This window comes from Rutilus rutilus, assembly GCF_951802725.1.
Source record: "Rutilus rutilus genome assembly, chromosome: 11".
Lineage (NCBI taxonomy): Eukaryota > Metazoa > Chordata > Actinopteri > Cypriniformes > Leuciscidae > Rutilus > Rutilus rutilus.
In genome coordinates this window covers 14,281,602-14,298,840 of record NC_140216.1, presented here as the reverse complement: position 1 = coordinate 14,298,840, position 17,239 = coordinate 14,281,602, and the positions used below count along the sequence as shown (strand labels likewise).

General features: G+C 41.2%; 1 pseudogene across 1 annotated transcript; it reads right to left on the bottom strand.

The window, feature by feature from the left end:
* Positions 1–5,958: 5,958 nt before the first annotated feature.
* Positions 5,959–16,726, bottom strand: LOC311299366 (perforin-1-like; annotated as a pseudogene). The gene is made up of 2 exons: positions 16,207–16,726; positions 5,959–6,979 (listed from the first exon to the last, which is right to left on the bottom strand). The product of its transcript is annotated as a perforin-1-like (transcript).
* Positions 16,727–17,239: the final 513 nt, after the last annotated feature.

Below are 17,239 nucleotides of genomic sequence, written 5' to 3'. Positions count from 1 at the left end.
CTCTTTAACGTTCATTTTAGTGATCTGCGACTGGCGAAGTCGAACATCATTAGTGCTGATGTGAATAATAATCTTAGAGAATTTACGATTAGCATTAGCCAGCACTTTTAAATTTGCTTTGATGCCAGGTGCTCTGGCTCCTGGCAAACATGTGACTATGGTGGTTGGTTTCTCTATTTTCACGTTCCGTGTAATATTATCACCAATAACTAGGGCACTTTCAACAGGATTCTCAGTGGGTGTTTCACTAAATGGGGAGAATCTATTTGTTATGGTAATCAGAACGGAAGAGCGGTGTTTTGTCCCGCGACTACAGCGTCTCACGGCCACCCAGTTCCCCTGCTGCACGGGCTCTACAGCCGGAACTAAACAATGTACAGAGTTCACTAAGGTAGTCACATCCAAAGCAGTATCTAAAGCCCTTGCATTCTTACTATCCTCGATTAAAGTTTGGATGTTGTTGGAGAATTTCATCTGTCTCATACATGAGTCCAGATGCATGATACTAATATTAAAGGAACTAGACCTAAAATATGAGAGGCCCAAAATTACAGGAAACAGAGAAAACAGGTTAAAGGGGACAAAATGATGGGAAACACTGAACCTGTCAAAAGTGTATGTGAGGATAGGAGTCGTCTGAGGACAGGACAGAAAAACTGGGTGAAAGGGTGTCTAAGGACGAGAGTGGAAAAGTACCCAAAAAACCATATATGAAATCATATTTAATAAAGCGCATGCGCCAGTATGGCCACCAATAGAAATTAGACATTAATGCAGGTGTTTCTAATCGTGGTGAAGTGATAAGGAGGAGCAAAGAGAAAAAGATAACTGTACGAATGTTAATTGGATACCAGAATGGACATTAAGTGACGTAAATTTAGGTATAAGACCCCAATGCAGACCATTGTAAAATCAGATGTCCGGATGGCCAGCCGGCTTCTCACTTTATTGTTTGTCAATAAAGTTATTTCTCCTGAGACCTGAAACTTAGACTCTGAAAGATTTCTTCTGAGACTTGAACCAGATTTTGAACACTTGAACCAAAGATCATGAATTCGCCACAACAATGTGTGTCTCTAGTTTAGAAATCTTCTCCGTCAGCCTGATTATCTCCCTGCATTTATCACATGAAAAGCCCTCTGTGCTGACAGAGAAGGCTATGCTACACATGTGACACGAAGTGCAAGTGACAATAACAGGAGAAGACATTACTCACCGTGTTTGTTGACTGATCCTACTCACCACAGTTGTTTGATGGACTCGTAAAAGGTGCGAGTGCACATGAGACGGCAAGCACGGATGGCAGGTTAACAGGCTAGCGAGATACTAGCGAAAGTACAACATTCCTTGACAATTTTTACATAAACTCCCTCCCTCTTCTGTAAGAATTGCAATCAATAATTCTCAGTCATTTGTCTTAGGTTCAGTTTTCAAAAATGCCAAAGCCAATTGGGCATCGTTTGCAAATCGGAATAATTCATAATGGATTCTATTAATCCAGTTCATTGAGTCAGTTACAGCATTGTGGATCAGAAAAGCCTTCCCGAACTGAGATGTCTTACATTGTTACATTCAAGAGGACTTTTCTTTCGGAAAAGGGCTGGGCTTTTCGGTCCAGCAACATGAGACAAAATACACTTTAATTGGCGACCCTCTACTGGCTCTGGGAACAGAGGATACGGATATGCGGCAGAAAAGGAGGCATGTGCTCAGACATAACAATCTTTGTTGGGTGCAAGTTTTTAGCTGTGTAATCAGCAAATTTCCAGAACAAATTTAACCCATAGTGATGCTGGTCGGTGTCAGATGACTAGTCATGATGAACAGGCACTTCTCTTTTCCCCTCATTCTGAACTATCGAAAATTCAAACAGAAGCAGTAACATGATCAAAATCAACACACTAATGAATATAACAACACATATGCTATACTTAAACATCCTGTCAGCCCACATTCGCTCCCAGGTGCGCTGGTTGTCCCGTTGGCCCCATAGATGACTGAAATGCTCCATCTTCACCTTAACCCTCTGAGGTCGGCAATCACGCCGGCGTGATCTGCTCGCTTTTTTTTTTATCAGTGTAAAAGAAACTCATAAATACTCTGTTGACTTTGATTTTCCATAGGAGTTTCATACATCAATCGATCCTGTTAAATGTGTATTATTTTTGTGTATACTCACAATAAAAACAAAGTGTTGTGCTTTTCGCCAAATAAAGAAAAATAAACACGAAGCGAGTTCTGCCTTCTCTCTGTCAGTTAAGTCCATTCTGAAACGCGTCCGAAAATGAACCATAACTCAGCGAATACTTCTCACACAGACACGTGAGATATGTCTTTATGAAGCTTGAAATCTCTTCTTTTAAATTAAGTAATTTATATAAAAAACAAATATTCTCAGCTTATGTAGTCCCTTTAAAAGCAAGGAGAGGTACAGCCCCGCCCCCGGCACTATTCACATGGTAAATAGTTTAGGTGATCTATGCATCGCACACGCCCCCCGATCAATGCCATACAAACACAGTTTCTTCATCAGACTCACTGATAGTTCATCGCGTTTTGAGTATGGCACGCTTCTCCGGTAAAGACGCCCTTCAGATGATTCTGGACAGCGAGGAAGAATGCACCTTTTCCTCAGAGGAAGATTGTAACTCGGACGACGAACGGCAGCATTTTGAAGAGCGAATTGATCCCGCCGAGGACACAATTTCGGAGTAAGTTTTACTGTTATATAATTATTTTTCTGATAATATAGAACTCATATGAATTTTCAGACTATATTTAGCTTAGTTTTGGCTAGCTTTTGACATCTTACAGGAAAGATTGCCTTACATTCGTGCCTTATATCCCTAACATTCGTGTATATGCTCAAGTGTAAACTTTTTCAATGTGATAGGCTATTACTCTCTAAACATATTTGTATATTAAATATATTTCACTCAGTTTTGATTAGCTTATAACACTGATTATCATGCTAAAATACTGCCTTATGTTTAATGTAGCTTATTTGCGAATATCTGCTTAAGTGTAATGTGATTTAGTCTAAATATATTTCAGCCTCCGGTAAAATATGTGATAGCCTAGGCCTACTGTCTAAATACTAGACATTATATATATATATATATATATATATATATATATATATATATATATATATATAAACGTATGGTTTTGGTTAGACTATGACACTGCTTATCATGCTTCCATACTGCCTTATGCACAGATGTTTGTGAATACAGGTGTAAATGTTTGAAATGTATTGATGTGTCATTCGCGAACGATCCGTTCATTGCGTGCGTCACTAAATACGTGCGGTCATGGCCCATAAACAGATACTCGCAGTGATATTTCTCTGTCCTATGGACCATCAACAGATATATACATACATTGTGCGTCCATAACAATTAATTGCCCATCAGTTTACTTTGGATAATGTATGCTAACAGTTTTTTTTGTTGTTGTTTTTTAGGAATGTGGGGAGTGTCTGTCACACCCCTGGTCTGAATCTCATTAATATTGATAGGCAATTACCACTCCCATGCATAAACCTCTTCTGACAAAAAAAATGTTTTACAAAGTGTAAATCAATGTATTGTGTTATGTGAACGATTAGGCAGGATGATTTTCACATCATTTTGAAGCCAGAACTCAAAGCGACAACATTCATTAGTCAAAAGTCTTATTGACACATATTTAGTATGTGTTTTGTGGTCTTATTTCAGCAACTTTCATTTTTATTTTTTTCAATAACCACGCATAAACATTATTCTCTTAAAAATTCAAACATATACATGCATGTTGATCACATATTATGGTAGCCCTGTTTGTGCTATACAGAGTGAATTTACACCTTTGCCATTAACATGTTTATAAATAACTGAAAAAAGCACAAATGTCAGAGCATGTCAGAACACCTCCAGGGCCCAGAAAACCCCTCAGACCCCAGAGGGTTAATGACTCTTTGCGAGCTGTAGCAAGGGCTTTCCCTCGTTGCCAGAGGAGGGCCGTCACTAGTACACCCTGATTTCCCCTATATTTCCACTTGACGCTGGAGATTGGTGGGGCTTACAATGTGTCACGCTCAGCAACCTTGATTGCTGTATTTGTTGTTAGAATGGACTAAAAGAATCATTCAACAATTAGAATGTTGTTCGGATCCAGCCACCTCGGGTTGTTCCACGCCTTACGTCTGAGGTCTTTGATCCAGACCCACTACCCTGGCTCGTAACAATGTTGTGGCTCTGTACCAGTTGAAACAACTCAATCCATGTGATTGGCTTGTTAATTTGGAATGGTTTTTAAATGTTGTTTAGGAACTACAGAAATAGGCTATATGCTTGCATTAACCACAGCAATTAAAAATAATTCCCTGTGGAACTTTATTACATTTGAAATAATGACAAAAATAAAACAAACTTTTGTTTGATCCCACTGGGATTGGTCCCAACGTCTAACAAAAATCTGTGAGCATTCCTTTTGGATTTTTAAGGATTGTAAGGCCATGTTGATGAACAGACCGGACTCTAAACCTGTAGGCTTACCTACTTTCTAACCTAACAAACCAGTCATTTGAAGGCGGCATTGTAATATTTGCCATCAAACTCGGTGATGGTAAATCTTTTGTGAGACTCAGTTATTTTCATATAAACATGAGCACGTGTGGCTATTGATTCTCACATATATTTGGTTGTTTGTATTTCTTAGCACTTAGAACACAGTTAAAAAAACAAAACAAAAAAACATTGTGCTAGCTTAGCCTAAGTCTTAAAGTGGTGTGCGTGATACGGAGAGGTTGCTAAATGCACTTCAGCTAAGCTCAGCTGATGTGTGAAATGCCACAGCTCAGAATCACACTTAATCACAAACCACAGACACTTAAATACTGGAAATCACATCAACAGGCCTTTTGGAAATGCTCAGGAAATCCTGTAGTTTTAATACATGAGCATTAGCAATTATGTTAATTGCATAGTGGTTTGGTTTGTCTTGCATTGAAAAAGAGATGTGATGGATGAAGCTAAATAATATTTACTGATTTAAGGAGCACAACTAAGGTCAGAGTACATAAACTTTAGGCATAAGTAGGCATATAAACACTACAGTAATGAGAATTAAACTTAATTATCCAGCACTAGCATCATTTATTAATTACATTTTTATTCATTTCATAATTGCTGTGAATATTGTTAACCAAAGGAAGATCGTAAAGCACATGCATCCAGAAGATTATGCGCTTGAATGTAACAAATCCCTTCCACATAACTGACCAGTCCACATAACCGTCCTTGATTGATTTAATATAATATTCTTCAAATGGTTGAAGATTATAAATAAATGTATGAACTTGTATTCTATTTCAGCTGCATATGTAAAATATCTGGAGAGAGCTATCTGTTAGCATTCTAATTCCATCTCAAAAATTAGTTAGCAATATACATGTACAAGATGAAAGTTGTTGTCTTTGCATGTACAATTCCAAAATGTATTTTGAGCCATCACCTGAGAAGTGTCATGTGAGTGATCATAATGAGGTATATTAGAACTCATTGCAACCGACATTGAAAAAAATGAGTCTGTGGCTGAATTCAAAATATCATACTAGCAAACTCCCATATTTTTATATGGCACAAATAGTAAGAGAAGTATGCTATTCCAAATTCAACCTATTTCTCTCTTTCTGCAAATGTGAACTGTGATAACGAAATATGACTGTGTAGTGAAATGTATAAAAAATTAATTCTGGGGAAGGATCAGCTGCCTGTAGTTAGTGCATTGTAAGTTACATTTTGCAAGTCTAATAATTATAATAATAATAATAATAATAAACCCAAAAGAACACAACACACAGATCTATCTTTAAGAATGCCTTTTTAATGCAAAAATGTTCTATTGCAGATGAAAGTGCTGTTAGGCTATATTAAGGCTATTTTTCATGCAGAAAGAATGGATTCAAGATGCAGGTCACAGCAGAAATAGCCTTCCATGAGTACTCTTGAAGTTTAACTTATTTGAGTTATTGTGAGCTAATTCAAGCCTGGGCATGTCTTTAACCAGAACACAATTTCTTGAGCTGAAAATGTTAGCCAGAGGGGAAGCCATTGGAGAAGGTTTGTGTTCATTACACTGTGGGCCATTTAGACTGGGAGCACATTTCACTGGTAAAAAAGAAGGTGTCATGTTTAAAACCACAAGTGTCACTCACAACTCCACTTCTAATTTCAAAAGAGCATGTACCAAGGGGGTCGCTGTTCCAGTAGCTGTCTGCATCAAACACTTCAAAAGTTAGTTTATTGGCCATGCTAATCTTAATAGGAACAAACTCAAATGTTTCTGGCCAATGTGGATTGTCATTATTATCAATAGTCGCAGTGTGCTTGGTTTATGTGCCATATGCTACTGCCTTCGGTTTGTGAAAAATGTATCTTCATACAGACCATTGGGTCTGAGGCTGTAGACTTTCAGGGTAGCAAGTCCTTTTTCAGGTGGACAGCAGTTAGACTTTATAATTTGACTACTTTCACAAACACAAGCACATCGGTCTCTTGCACTGCACTTCCTGCCAATCTTTCAAGACTCTGAGCAAACCTTCATGAGGGCATATTTTCTGTTATATATTCTTCAACAGCTCTCTTCAGTCCTTTCCTGGCAGGGTGTTTTTTACTCAGTAAGAAATGGAGGGGTTTCAGAGAGTAGTGCACAATGTCAGGAAGACTCTTCAAAGACTCAAGCCAGGTCTTAAGGGAATTTGGGTGTGATGAACCAGATGCTTCTATATCCAAACAGTCTTTCACTGCAGTGTCTGTAAGCCCACTTACTGTTGCCTGACAGGTTTTGATGGCTGTCATGGCTTTCATTTGCCCCTGTGGTAAAGTGAGTGCCATATGTGGTGATCAGGTAGGCATCTGGATCGTAGGATGCAGGGAGTGATTTAATTGCTTCAAGAATCTCTTCATCAAGAGGAGGCTTTTTAGCTAGACGATATCTGTAAAGACACACTGTAAAAAAATGTATTGTCAAATTAACAGTAACTTACTGGCAACAATTATCCAGTAGATGCTGTATTTCATTCAACAGTAAAATTACTGTAACACTAAATACAGTACTGTTAAGCATACTGTAAAATTAAATACATTATTTTACTGTAATTTTTTACCACGTTAAAACACAGTATTACACCGTTGATTTTTAATAATACTGTATAGTATTATACAGTTATGAAATGTTATTTTATTTACTTTTATAGGGCTACTGTGTTACCTGTAGAATATGTAGAAAATCTGTAGGAATATTATTTTAACTGTTAATGGGAAATAGAAAAAAGAACAATTGAAGCTTTAACTGCACAACAAGGTTTATTGTGTATTTTTAAACAATACATTAGTAATAATAATAATGTAATATAATACAACAATAACAATCTCTTTAAAAGAAGACTAATGAACAATATATATTTAATAATTAAGATCAGTGAAGAATTCATGTATTTCAATTCATGCAAAAATGATCCTGAACAGGTAAAAAAGAAACTTAGAAAGAAAGCAAGACAGGTGAGGATGAAGGCCAGGTGAGGAGGGTAGTGATGGTGTCAAGTGGTAGAAGAGCGACAACACTTCTGATAATCCTGCAAAGGAATGATAAGCACAAATCAATCAGAGGCAAAAAATAATAATACAAACAACTAATAATAGAAAAAACCTAACTCACATTATCAACACCTTTTTAGGAGAATTTGTTTTTCCTATGGTATCCACCTTATTTTTCACGGAAGAGTGGCACGGCCATTTATAAATGAAATGTGTCTGGCTTCCGGTATCATCCGCTTATAGTTATTTCTAGCTGTACAAAAAAGCTTGTTATGCTTCTTGATATTTTGATGTATTGAATTTGTCATAATTGTAAACACTAGTTTGTAGCACAGAAAATAGGTTAGGTAGGCTACTTTAGTTTTTACATATAAGAAACGCGTTCAACATGGACACGGAAGCGGTTTTCTGTGGTAACGAACAAATACTCTATAAAAGAGAATGAACATGTCCTGTATCAGAAGCTGAAGTAATAAATATTGAGAAGGCAATGGCCCGTATTCTATATCTCTGACTCCAAACAATCGGCCACTGACCAGGGCTGCGTTTCCCCAAAGTATTGTAACCTTAAATTGATTATAGAGCAATTACCACCAATGGTCTCTACGATCAATTAGGCTTACAATGCTTACGATAGTCAGTTCCTTTCGTATATGTCTGTCGACTTTATGCTTACTAATTTTAATGATGAAAAAGACGTGCGTGAGCTCACGCCGTGAGAGGCGAATGTGAACGCTGCGCGGCAGCGGGTTAGATTAAATTAACGCAGATATGAGGTGTGTATAATTTAAACTAAATAACTCCCGCTTGCTTGATTAGGGCTAACAGTAGCTGCTGATCATTTCTCTTCTGTTCAATTCTCGATTTTGAATTAAATTTCATTTAGATATATGCATAGATTTGATTTTAGATTTGATCAGAGATTTTAAATCGATTCTATGCATATATCAAATTGAAATTTGATTCAAAAGAGAATTCCCAATTTCAAAAGTACCGCCTCTTTTGAAACAAATCGTGACCCAAAGAATCGATTTGAATCCAATCATTGAATCAAAAGATTCCCCCCCCATTACATTTCATTATATTTTAACTTTACCTGTTGTCTTCATTATTTAATGTATGTTTGAGAACATTTAAAACTTAAAATAAATAAATATTTGACATTGATTGTGATAATTATCAATACAGACTGATATGAAACATTTTATCAAGATGATTTTTTACCATATCACTCAACCCTATTTTTTACCATTTCATGTTTTAATTAAAACTTATTTAAAGAGATGTTACAATTATAATATAAAAATACAAATTATTTGACTTATACAAGGCATATTTGTTAAATGTAAACTGTGAAGGGAACATAATTACATTTTAAAACAGACTATCAATTTGTCATGATAAATCACTGGAAGCAATAGCAGGTGAACAAGTGTTTATTAGGACTCAACACTCAAAACATGAATATCACTCAAAGTCAATGAGGAAGTTCCTTCTCCGGGTGCACTCGCGAAATCGCTTCGTTTTCCACACTGTTGACGGGTACTCTCAGGGGAAGACGCTCAGGCTCGGTCACACAGGGACTTCGATGGTCTGGTGCTCGGTGCTCGGTGATCGGTGCTCGGGTGCGGTGAAACAACAGGAACATCCACTGAAGACGACGACAACCCGGAAGACGACACGAACACACATGCAGGACTACCAACAACGGATGGACACTGGAATGGAGAGATGAGTGAGTATATGTAGAGAATGGTAATGGGAAACAGCTGAGGTGGGGAATGAGATGATTGCAGACAGCTGGAGCACTGAACAAACACGCGAGCGGGACAACGCCCACTCACGCAAACTCACAGACATGTAAACAAACAGTTACACGAGACACAGAGGAAACGATGAATTATCAACCGTGACAGTACCCCCTCTCCTAGGAATGCCTCACGGCATTCCCAGACCTCCTTACCTGTCGATTGAAATCATCGATAAGGGAGTGATCCAGGATGTCACGAGCAGGAACCCAACTCCTCTCCTCCGGACCGTAACCTTCCCAATCCACCAAGTACTGAAATCCGCGTCCCCTCTGCCTAGAATCCAGGATGCGACGGACCGAATAGGATGGTTCCCCGTCTACGAGTCGCGGCAGTGGGGGAACCGGGACTGGCGGATTAATACGTGAAAAAAACACAGGCTTGACTTTAGAAACGTGGAAGACGGGGTGAATTCTCCAGTACGCCGGAGGAAGATTGAGGCGGACTGCCACCAGACTAACAATCTTGGTGACAGAGAACGGGCCAATGAATTTAGGAGCTAGTTTATTCGACACGGAACGGAGAGGAATGTTCTTGGTAGAAAGCCACACTTTGGAACCGACGACGTATACGGGAGGCCTTGACCGGTGGCGATCGGCCTTGGCCTTGGTGCGCTCCCGCACTTGGAGGAGTGTCTCTCGGGCCCTCGTCCAAGTACGGTGACACCTCTGGATGAAGGCGTGGGCGGAGGAGACCGCGACTTCGGATTCAGCACTAGGAAAAACAGGTGGTTGGTACCCTACACTACACTCAAACGGAGATAGGCCCGTGGATGACACTGGCAACGTATTGTGGGCGTACTCCACCGTAGAAAGTTGTTGACTCCAGGAGGAAGGATTCCTGGAGACCAAACATCGTAACGTTCTTTCCAAATCTTGGTTGGCTCTCTCAGTTTGACCATTGCTCTGGGGATGGAACCCAGAGGACAGACTGACCGTCGCCCCCAGCAATCTACAAAACTCTCGCCAAAATCTGGACACAAACTGGGGTCCCCTGTCAGAAACCACGTCTGTCGGGAGGCCATGTAACCGAAAGACGTGGTCAACGACTGCCACCACTGTCTCCTTGGCTGAAGGTAATTTGGGCAAGGGAATAAAGTGGGCTGCCTTCGAGAATCGGTCCACCACGGTCAAAACAACCGTGTTACCCTGGGAGGGTGGGAGGGCGGTGATAAAATCTAGAGCGATGTGGGACCAAGGTCTCGAAGGCACCGACAGCGGTTGAAGTAACCCATCTGGGGGTCGATTGGACGACTTACCAGTGGCGCAACTAGAGCAAGCCAAAACAAAATTGTGAACGTCACGAGCCATAAGAGGCCACCAGAATCGCTGCTTAACTAGAAATATGGTACGACTCACCCCTGGATGGCAAGCTAGACTGGAACAATGACCCCACTGGATAACGTCTGATCGTAATCCCTCCGGCACAAATAAACGGTTAGGTGGACACCGGATCGGAGGCGTTACCCCTTCTAAGGCCTTCTTGACCTTCGATTCGACCTCCCAAGTGAGCGAAGAGATAATTAGGGTCTCAGGAAAAATGCGCTCGGGAGTAGATTCGTGTTCGGGACGATCAAAAATACGCGACAAAGAATCGGGTTTGATGTTCTTGGAACCCGGACGATAGGAAAGAGTAAAATCGAAACGGCCGAAAAAAAGTGCCCACCGAGCCTGCCTGGAGTTCAATCTTTTGGCGGTTCTAATGTACTCCAAATTCTTGTGGTCAGTCCAGACTATAAAGGGTACCCCTGAACCCTCCAACCAGTGACGCCATTCCTCCAATGCTAGCTTGACTGCCAACAACTCACGGTTACCAATGTCATAATTACGTTCAGCAGGAGATAATCGATGTGACAAAAACGCGCAGGGATGCATTCTGTCGTCTGAAGGAGAGCGTTGTGAAAGAACTGCACCTACCCCCACCTCTGACGCATCGACCTCTACCACAAACTGACGTGAAGCATCAGGGGCAATTAAGATTGGAGCTGAAACAAAGCGGCTCTTGAGTTTGGCAAACGCAGCCTCAGCTGCGTCTGACCACCTGAACGCAGTTTTGGGAGAGGTCAAGGCAGTCAGAGGTGCGGCTAGTTGGCTGAAATTGCGAATAAAACGCCGATAGAAGTTGGCGAATCCCAAAAACCGCTGCAGGGCCTTGCGGGAATCTGGGATTGGCCACTCTACCACAGCCTTAACCTTGTCAGGATCCATAAGCATACCTTCAGCCGACACGATGTGTCCCAGAAAAGGAACCGACTGTGCATGGAAAACGCATTTCTCCGCCTTGACAAAAAGCCCATTCTCTAACAACCTTTGAAGCACTAGTCGTACATGTTGCACATGTTCCTGGAGAGACGAAGAAAAAATCAATATGTCATCCAGGTAAACATATATGAATTGATCGATCATGTCTCGCAACACATCATTGACTAGTGCCTGGAAGACTGCGGGACTATTGGAAAGCCCAAATGGCATAACCAAATATTCAAAATGTCCCCTAGGGGTGTTAAAAGCAGTCTTCCATTCATCCCCCTTCCTGATGCGGACCAAATGATAAGCATTACGCAAGTCCAGTTTTGTGAAGAGTGAGGCTCCCTGCAACCTCTCGAAGGCTGAAGACATCAACGGCAAAGGATAAGTATTCTTTACCGTGATGTTATTCAACCCTCGGTAATCAATGCAAGGTCGCAGAGATCCGTCTTTCTTCCCCACAAAAAAGAACCCCGCCCCCGCTGGAGAAGAGGAAGGACGGATGAACCCGGTTGCCAGAGAATCAGAAATATATTTCTCCATAGCCTCCCTCTCCGGAACTGAGAGTGAATAGCTCTTGCCCTTAGGCGGAGACTTACCTGGCAGTAAATCTATTGCACAGTCATAGGGACGATGCGGAGGGATAGAAGCAGCCCTTGACTTACTGAACACTTCACTCAGGTCCCGGTACTCCCCGGGCACGTTTGATAAGTCCACTGCTTCCTCCTGAAACACAGGGACAGAAACAACAGAACAAGCAGACACTAGACACGAACTATGACACTCAGTGCTCCAAGCTGAGATGGTTCTCCTCTTCCAATCGATACGTGGGTTGTGCAAGCTCAGCCAGGGGTGTCCTAAAACTATGGGTGTGAGTTGTGAGTCCGTAATGTAAAATGAAATAGTCTCGGCGTGATTTCCTGATGTGATGAGGGTAAGTCTTTCGGTTGCTTGAGAGATGGTAGGTAGAGTTTGTCCGTTAAGTGCATTGACTGTGATTTTCTGGGGAAGTGTTCGGAAGGGAATCTGTAACTGTAGTGCAAACCGGTGATCCATGAAGTTACCTTCGGCTCCAGAGTCTATGAGTGCACTGCAGTGGTGATCGTGAGTAGACCATCTCAGTCTTACCGGGAGGATGGTGGAAGTGGATGAGGTCTTTCCTGCGGAGATCCCACCCGATAGTAGCCTCATACTTACTATCGGGCTGGGCCTTTTACCGGACAACCATGAGCAAAATGTCCGGTGCCACCACAGTATAGACAAAGGCCCTAGGATCTCCGCCTTTCTCTCTCCTCCCGGGAAAGCCGAGCTCGCCCTACCTGCATGGGCTCGGGATCGTGGGGACCGAACGCGTCCAGGCCGCTGGACCGCTGGTTCTCCATCCCGCCGCGAACCGGGTTGGGTGACGTCCTCTGACCAATCCGAGACAGTCGGGCGTCCACCCTCAAGGCCAGGTCGATGAGCTCATTGAGAGAAGATGGGAGGTCCAGGGCGTAGATCTCTCTCTGGACGCGTTCGGCCAGCCCATGCAGGAAATGATCCCACTGCGCCTCCTCGTTCCAGCGACACTCGGCCGCCAGGGTCTTAAACTCGATGGAATAATCAGACACGGAACGATCTCCTTGGCGTAGATCCGCCAAGACCCTGGCAGCCTCCTTCCCCGCGACGGCCCGATCAAAGACGCGTCTCATCTCCGCCGCGAGTGCCTGGAACGAGGAGCAGCACTGGTCTTGGTTCTCCCACACTGCAGTTCCCCAAAGCGCCGCTCTCCCAGTCAGCAGCGTGAGCACGAATGCCACCTTTGTCTCCTCCCTCTCAAAGGTTCTGGGCTGTAATGAGAAATGCATACTGCAACGGGTTAGAAACGGACGACAATAGTTAGGCTCACCAGAGTACAGCTCAGGAGTGGGCAATCTGGGCTCAGACTAGGAGAGAGGCACGGCTGGTGTGGGGGGAACTGCAAGTGCTTCCGGAGGTGCTGGCGCAGTGGGAGGTTGCAGCTGATGGAATCGCTGGGTGAGCTCGGACACCTGTGTGACAAGAGCCTGAATAGCACGTCCTGTCTCCCCCTGGTTGCGATCCTGTGCATCCATCCGGCCGATGCACGCGCGAATGAATTCCTCCAATGAAGCAGATGAATCACCCGCTGCTCCCGTTTCTTGGTCCATCCGTTCTGTCATGATAAATCACTGGAAGCAATAGCAGGTGAACAAGTGTTTATTAGGACTCAACACTCAAAACATGAATATCACTCAAAGTCAATGAGGAAGTTCCTTCTCCGGGTGCACTCGCGAAATCGCTTCGTTTTCCACACTGTTGACGGGTACTCTCAGGGGAAGACGCTCAAGCTCGGTCACACAGGGACTTCGATGGTCTGGTGCTCGGTGATCGGTGCTCGGGTGCGGTGAAACAACAGGAACATCCACTGAAGACGACGACAACCCGGAAGACGACACGAACACACATGCAGGACTACCAACAACGGATGGACACTGGAATGGAGAGATGAGTGAGTATATGTAGAGAATGGTAATGGGAAACAGCTGAGGTGGGGAATGAGATGATTGCAGACAGCTGGAGCACTGAACAAACACGCGAGCGGGACAACGCCCACTCACGCAAACTCACAGACATGTAAACAAACAGTTACACGAGACACAGAGGAAACGATGAATTATCAACCGTGACACAATTTGGAAAATGTATGGTTTAAGTCATTTCCACCCTTTTTGGATTTTTCTAAATACAGATTCAGACACAAATCATTTCTACAGATATGGGCTCCGCTGCACATCCCTAATATTACTCTTACCTTAATGATTTTGCCAATCATATTCTGCAAAGTCCCTGATGTAAGATGCAACGTGTGGATTAAAGGCCATGGTCTTTCTCCGAACAACCTTCCCACTCTTTCTGCTCACCTGGAACTGTGATGTTCATTTAGAATTTTCAGGATTTATCCTGACAAAAAACCTGTAAATACACAGAAAAAATATATATATATATATATATATATTCCAACTGAATCAAGAGTGATCACAATATCATCTGTAATAAGTCACATCACAATAGGATAGGCTCTAAACCATCACTTGTGCAAAATAAAAAGCCATTGGTGTTACTAATAGAAATCAATTTGTAACAAAAGTGTATGAATGAACATAGACTGAGGTAACTGCACAAGGTCCTGGCAGATCGCCAGGTCAGGTCTTCACAGACGTGTAAAAGAAAATTCTGATTTAGACAAAAATAATTGCGAATAAATCAATAAGAGGAATCGAAAATTAAATTTTATAACAAGAATCCGAATCCTAACCATGGGTATCCGATTTCAGGATACAATGATCGATTTTCAATTCCCAACCGTATGATATAAAATAATGAACGCGCAGGCGCTTCCACCGACTTAAAATGGTAAATAACACAATTATTAGATCATTCTGACCTTATAAGAGGCTACATATGCAATCTATGTTTATAAAATTGCATTTATTAATCAAGTAGGCTAACGTTAGCTATCAACATGAAGGAAATCCACGTTACAGGCGTTATAGAACATAAGCCGCGGGCAGTTCTTCTAAACTAACATTAACCTGGCTGCTACTATTTAGTTTGCGTAATAATAAAAAATAAAGATTCATCACTAACCAGATATTTATGGCGAAAACTTCGCCGACAGACACAGCGACAATGCAAAGGCCTGCGTTCTCAACGTTACTCAGGGAACTGAAGAGTTATTCATAAAACGGCAGCTTGTGGTTATTTTTCGCGGTCATTTCACGCGTACTACTGTATTTAAATTGACAGTAACATGTCCCAATGTCCCAAACTACATTGAAACCTAGAGTAGCCTATCATATTGTACACAGCTTATAGTAAAATGTTGAGAATAAATTAAATTAAATATCTAAATCCTGGTCAGCTACTCTCTAAATAATTTTAAAGTTATTAGCTAGAATCCATGCATACAAATATTAAGATTTATTACTTACCATATGACGAAGTTCCAGGTCGGCAGAAACGACAGGTCTACACGATGCACTGACACAACAGAAAAACTCATTCAAATGCGCTCTCATGCACCCCCCACTGACAGAAATTAAGGCTGTTAATGGTCACCCAGTCCTGAAAATGTTTTATGTAAGGATAACGTTAGGCTTAGGCTAGCAATTTTACTTGTGGAATTGTGTGTGGTGTTTTTCGCGGTCAATTTGCACTGCTGTATTTAGATTTACAGTAACTAATAATTTCCCAGAATGCATTGAAAATCTACAGTAACATACTGTCAACTGTGTGCACAGTACATAACTGTTGAAAATACACAACAATACTGTGAAAGCAACAAAATCTACAATAACATACTGTACATAGGTTATACAGCAAGAAACTGTTGAGAAAAACAGTATAATGCTGTGAAAACAACAGAAATCATTTACAGTGCACAGTAAACAAACTTGAATTCAGTGGGACCAAAGAGGTAGAAAATTACAATTAAAGTTTACATTTCTTTTCGTATTCATCCTATGAGGAAAAGCAACTCTAACTAACTCTGATCCAACTCAACTCTCTCACCTGTAAAAGCTGCATGCAACTTCATGTTTGGTGAAACTGTATTTGTCTTCTTTTGACTTTTTCATTGCAAATTTCGCTTCCCTAGAATGAGTGCTTCCGACTGCAGCTCCAGCAGCCTTCACATCTAAACCAACTTTCCAGCCGACTGAGAGTGCTAATGATGAATCATTGACCAGTGCTTCACTTGATTCAAAGATCTGACTGGAGATTTTCATTGAACACTTTAGCAAGGTCCTCAAGAACACAACTGCTGCTGGTAGCTTCTGTTTTATTCCATTCATGTAATTGTTCTTGCGTAATTTACAAGTGCCTTTTCCTAAATCCTAAATTTCTCCATGTCGATCACGTAAGATCCTTTTCGCTTCACGGTCACAACATCAAATCCCTCTCCCGCAAGATTGTGCCCTGGAACAAAGGGAGCATCCTCACACTCTTTTGATGCACCTATGTCATCCTCTCCAGAAATGGTCATGAGAAGCAATGTCCAGAAAACAACAAGGTAAATCTGGAACTGCCCCATCATCTGTAGTGAGATAAGAAAATGTCAACATTTCTATCAAATCATTATTGGTGTCAGATTTTACATAACGATAATGTCTTCATAAAATGTATCATATTTACAATATTGTTATCATTTAACATTATAAACAAATTACAAAAACATATGTAAAACTATAATAATGGTTTGTTTAAAATCATAATATGATTTATGTGATAAATCTTTCAGTTTTCTTTACCATTAAATTAACGGATGAGCTGATCAAATGAATCTGAAATATGTTGTCTCTCTAACTGCTGATTTTATATGATGCTTGTGTTGTCGTAGGTGCCAAAGTTTTGGGTAACACTTTATTTTGATAGTCCATCTGTTGAGACTACTAGTTATTAGTTGCCATTCAGTAGCATGTCAACAGTGAATCAGTTGACATTCAACAACAGTGAATCAGTTGACATTCAACAACACTGTTTCAACAGACAAGTAACATATTTTCAACTTAATGCCTATAGACTATAAGGTGCATTTCAAGTGTTA